The 6,000-nt window shown below is 31.9% G+C and overlaps 1 protein-coding gene across 5 annotated transcripts in view; it reads right to left on the bottom strand.

The window, feature by feature from the left end:
• LOC106463612 overlaps window positions 1-6,000 on the bottom strand; it is a 62,957-nt gene that overhangs the window by 19,136 nt on the left and 37,821 nt on the right. The gene's annotated exons all lie outside the window — the stretch shown is intronic.

Genomic DNA, 6,000 nt, shown 5'->3' with positions numbered 1-6,000 from the left:
AAGTGTGTGAATCACTGTGATTTATAGTGTGTGTTATGTTTAAAGTGACTGTGGAAATTCTGTGTGTACTAAAAAGTTGTATTGAGAAAGAATAAACTAGTTTTAATTAAGAAAGGACTTGTATCGCTGAATTTCCTCGGAAAGAAGTTATACCGGAAATTAACAAACGACCAGATACGTAACAAATTGGTGTCAGAGAGTGGGATAGAGAAAAAAAAGATGGAAACGAGAAGTAACATATCAAACTACGACTTAGCAGATTTGATGGCAGCAATACAAGAACAGCAAAAGAAACAAGAAGAACGAGAAAAGAAACACTGAATCACTGTGATGTATAGCATGTGTTATAAAGGTTGTTAAGTTTAAAGTTACTGTGGAAATTCTGTGTTCTAAAAAGTTGTATTAAGAAAGAATAAACTAGTTTTAATTAAGAAATGACTTGTATCGCTGAAGTTCCACGGAAAGAATTTATATAGGAAATTAACAAACAAGCAGATACGTAACAGTATTTTAAAATCCATTTGTACATATATTAATTGAACACAGAAAATGTATTTGTCAATATATTAATTTTTCTAAACTATTACTAAAGCTAGGAAATTACAGCAATTATTTAGAATCACATAAATTAATCTATCAATTGCAATTATAGTTAAACCAATTAATGTAAAAAAATATTCAACTAATCTGAATTATTGTTTCTGGTTATTACCTACTTCTACTATACCAACAATTGATTAACTGAAATTAAGTTTAACTAACTGTCATGAAAATAAACTAATCATAGCTACTTGTTTTGATTACAGTTTTCAATTATTCCAAAAAATCTTGATTAATCAGTTATCATGAAAATAAATAACTAATTAAAACTACATGTTCAGATTATTGTTTCTGATTATTCCAGTAATCAGTTTCTTACATTATGATGAACTCGCATGTTAAAACTAATTAAAACTACATGTTCAGATTATTGTTTCTGATTATTCCAGTAATCAGTTTCTTACATTATGATGAACTCGCATGTTATGAAAATAATCAACTAATCAAAATGGGTTTTAGTTGATTACTATTTTTGATTACTCCAACTATTCACAGAATCAAAATATACTGATATTATATTTGTTTGTTGTTAAGCCCAAATCTCTGCCCACAGTGGGTATCAACATTACATTTTAGAATTACATGTATTTGTTTACTTTAAGCTGATTCAACTTTAGGATAGCAATGGCTGGTGATTTGGTGTGTGTGTGTGTATGCCTTGTTATGTGATTTGATGGTCTTGGGTTCAATTCTCATTGTACCCAGATTTTCTTGCTCTTTGTTATAGAAAAGCTAGAGAGACTATCTGCCACTTTCACTGGACTTTGAATTGGCTGAATAGAGGGAAGGCAACTGACTGGCATTACCGATCCATCAAAGCTTGTTGTTGCTGTTTTTAAGCACACCAAGGTTTGAGAAACACTTTACTAATTGATTAATCAAATGTAATTAATCAGTCTGCCAACTAAGAGATAAGCAAGTACTACTAATCGCCTAGTTCTATCATGTCCTTGTCATGCCCAAACAAATTCTTAACTGATTAACTGGTTTGACTTATGAACTGTTGATGTCACATAATGAAACTGACAAATAGCAAAGGATTAATTAATCCAACATTTTCCTTTGTGACGAGATTTTAATATCTCATATACTAAAAGTCGAACAGGTTATTAATTCAGTCCTCTATTTCAAAACAAAACATATGGAATAACTTAGACAAGCCGACATCAAAAATGACACCTTGACTCAAGTGTTTGGAACAATGCACAATGTCAGTCCTTCCATATACTCTTTTTATGCATTTCATTGTATGCTGCAAAGCATCTAAAGTTAAAATTTTTAGTTTCCACTATTTACTTAATGTAGTTTGGCCGAGCAAGTGAACTTCGACTACAATCAAATTCTGATGCACAACACAGGTGATGACATAGGTAAAACAAGGTACCAAATAAAACAAAAGGTTTGAGCAGCATTGTAGTATTTTCAAGTTAAACTGATTTTCTTATAGAGTATTAGTCAGGTCTATTTTATAATTGATGGTTCAGTAGTATAAATTAGAAAGAAAATGATTGTACATGATGTGTTATAGAAAATGTATTAGTCTTTATTCAGATTCAGTCAAATGTCAAATTGAATTTTTAAAAACAATTAACTATACAACTCTGACGTGGTCAAGAAGTAAATTACCATTCTTTCATATCTGTAAATATTTACATACAACATAGGTGTTGCTTACTTTCTCATCGTGATTGCGGTGGTATGGAATGCTTCACTCTGGCTACAGGTTAGGATCCAATCACATACATATCTCTATTTAACATTGTGGTCCAATTGCCCTAGCTACCAATGTGGAATATAGGTAACAAGACCCCTTAATTCAAACCCAGAGTTGTGGAACCTCGGTATATGGTTGAGGCTGGCCTATAGTGATTATCACTCATCTCTTTTCACCCTTGATGCATGAACTGTGTTTCAGGTGAAGAGCTACCTGTTCTGGATGTAGTGCGGTTCCTTCACTCAGGTATCACTATCTTGGTACACCCTTGATCTATGGAGATGCTTTCTGTATGGATAATGCCCTCATCAACCCCTCCATCCTCTCAATGTGGGATTCTAGCTATAGTGTCAGCAGATGATAAGTATGTTTTAGAAATTAACATTTTCCTAAATAGAAATTGTATTTGCAATAATACTTACCTACACTGACACTCTCCCACCCAAAGAGCCTGTGTTAGTGACTTGGATGGTGCTAGTCTCGAAAAAGTGAAAAAATTATCTGAATGAGGTGCTTTTATACAGTACCAGGACAGAGGACACACTGACGTAGGTGGAGAGGATATTGCCAAAGGTATTTCAGTGGTGTATAACAGACTGGAGCAAGTGAGAAAAAAAATCATACCACTGTTTAGATAGGAAAGGTTGAAACCCTGGAGGCCGAAGAATAGCTACTGTGTCTGTGGGTGGTAAGTTTGTTTTCGAAAATGCATGATTCAGCCTTGACAGAATGTGGTGAACTATTCTCACATCATTGACTGGAACAACATAGAATTACCTTAAGTTAAAGAAAAAAACTAAGTATAAGAGAATCTTTAGAGATTGTTAAAAGAAAATTGATGAGTTTGAATAGCAATTTAGGTCCAAGTACCATGGAAGTGAATTTCTAGAATTTGAATTTGTAAATGGCACCATTGTACAATATGCCAATTGTACATTTAAATTTACTCAAGTACATAAACAAATCTCCCGTGTCCTTCTTTGTCTCCTGAAAATGATAAATCATTTTGTCCACCAAAACAATGTGGTGTGTTTCCTTTTTTAATCATATACAAATAAAATTACTGTGCATGTGAAGATGATGGTGTTATCATGTTTTATTTAAAGGTTTTATATTTACCCACACCTTGGTATCTTTTAAACTCACTCAAGATTTATACTACTGACTTTCCTTTTCTCTCAATGACTACTTCAGAAATTCTATATTGAGATGCTTTTATGTCACAACAAGTGTATTGGACAGTAACTAATAAATCTTTGCCTCAAAACAAGATAGAAAAATGGGCTATAAATGATTTGAAGAAAAGATTCTTGTATATCTATGTCACTATAATAACATTTCAGTAAATAGTAATGTATGATTTCTGAAAAGTGATTAGCAGAAATGTTTATAGTGGAGAACAGAGGATTCTAATGAAAAGCTTGAAATGCTTAGGGATAAGCCACAAACATGGGATTTTTTTTATAGTGGCTGTTAAACGATTTTTTCATTTATGATAGTCTTTTTGTGTTATATTATGTTTTTATTTTAAACCACAGGAATATTCTGATATAAGAAGTAAAAATATTCAGGGTTAGAGAGTAGAGTATGTTAGGAGTTCTGCAATAACAAACTATTCAAGTGATAGTAAAGTTTTATGTGTACTAGTAAATTTGTTATTACTCATCAACACATACAATAACTCAGTTACTGAAAACAAATTACTACAGTTTGTTTCTTTTAGAGCAAAGCCATAATGGACTATTCTGCTTGTTGGATATACAATAATGTTTAGTGTAAGTTATTATTTAGTTCATTTATTAATCTAACATTTAATGATTACTTAGTTTTTATAACAAGAGCGTTAAAGTTAATTACTTTAAAGGTAATAGTTATAACAAGTTTTGTTATGTAACTTGTAAGAGTTATATGTTGTGTGTCCAGTTCAATTGTTGCAGTATTGTTGACATCATCTTTATCGAAACCTCGAAGTTTTTCTTACTGTGTGAGTATTGTTATATCATAGTATCTCCTAGTTTGTAGAAATATAGGTGACCAAGTGAGAAGAATTCAAATGAAGTTCAGTCTAGAAAAAAGTTAGTTAGTTAAAGAGAACACAAAGTTAGCCGATGTGTGAGTGATTAGCCTTAACGGGTGATTTCTATAGTGTGTTCCACAGGTGTATTGTAACAACAAAAATAATATGTCTTGTCAGCTGGGTTCTAAGGTAACTGAACCCACCCTTGTGAGCTTTTGACAGCTCTGGATACAACTGTGGTAACAAAAAAAATGAAGTTGGAAAAAGTGAAGTTAGGGAAAGAAAAGTCAGACTGCAGGATCGTTAGTTTAGCCATAAAGGCAGTATTTGAAAGTGAGTTTCATAATTTAAAACAAGATAAAGAGAATAATTTGTCTTGTCAAAGGTTGCTATAAAGTAATGGAACCCATTTGTGTGGACTTTTATGAAAAGGAGACAATTATTTAGAGTTTGAGATACAAATGTGGTAACACACAGAGTAATGTAAGTGAATCTATTGTAGATTGTGCAGTAAGAAACAGAGTAGACAAAAATAATTTATCTTGTCAAATGGATTCTAAATTAATTAAATCAGCCTGTGTGGACTTTTGATGAGGAAAGATAATTGTTTAGAATTTTAAATACAAGTGTTATATCCTATAGTGTAAAGAATTTGTGTATATACATTCGACTTATTTGGAATATATATTGAACTGTGTGCTGTCTGTTTACTGTTCAAATGTATTGCCCACAAGTAACAGACACCTACTGTAGAAGAATCCCAGCCTGTTCACATATACAAAACCCTGATACTGCTGTGTCCACAATGGGGTATTGAACCCCAGATTTAGAATTGTACAACCATAAACTTACCATTGTCCTCCCAAAGTACAATTAATTCAGAAAAATTGAGCTTGAACAAAAATGTAGTTGGAAAAATATCAACTGTATGAGTGTTATCCTAGAATACAAGTGCAAGTTGTATTTCTACTCATCAATGCTTTTACTGCTCGTAGGTGTTTTATGCTATTTTTATGGTTACATAACTGCTTCACCAGGTAAATATACACAACAAATATAAATAACTGATGAAAATAAAACAGGTTAAGCCTAACTGGTTATATAAAATGGAACTTTCTGATCAATAACGTTAAAAAACATCTGCTTATTCTTATTTTTTCCACATTTTTTAATAGTTAATTTCATTGTATGTAAATTCTTGTCTTAACAGATGAGAAAATGAGTATAAGAATTGGATAAATTTCTATGACTTTTAGCATACAATAAAAAAGGAAGTAATTTTAATGCTTTTAAAAATAACATTTCACAACAAAATTATACAAATTCTAAACTGAATATTGTTTTCAAAGTACAAGCTACATACTATGTAGAGAGAGTTTACCAAATTTCCTGCAATTAGCTTAAATATTTAAAGTATCAGAACAAAACAAGCAGGAGTTACACAGTGTCATCTTGCCAGCTCAGAACAAGGAAAATAACATGTGAACTGTATTTTGCAATAATACCTTCCAGGTCAGTTATCAAAGTCTTAACACTGAGATCAAATCCTTTGACTTCTGTATGCCATCCTAATATACAGCAAGTGTTCATTTCAGTCAGTTTGGCTGGGATGAACAAATTTGACAGCATATGCTTGGTACTTTATATCACCTTTCCTGCTAAACCATCT

The sequence above is a fragment of the Limulus polyphemus genome, unplaced genomic scaffold, assembly GCF_000517525.1.
Source record: "Limulus polyphemus unplaced genomic scaffold, Limulus_polyphemus-2.1.2 Scaffold1446, whole genome shotgun sequence".
NCBI classification, from domain to species: domain Eukaryota; kingdom Metazoa; phylum Arthropoda; class Merostomata; order Xiphosura; family Limulidae; genus Limulus; species Limulus polyphemus.
Note: the sequence above shows the minus strand (reverse complement) of the source record. Positions and strands in the feature narration are given on the sequence as shown.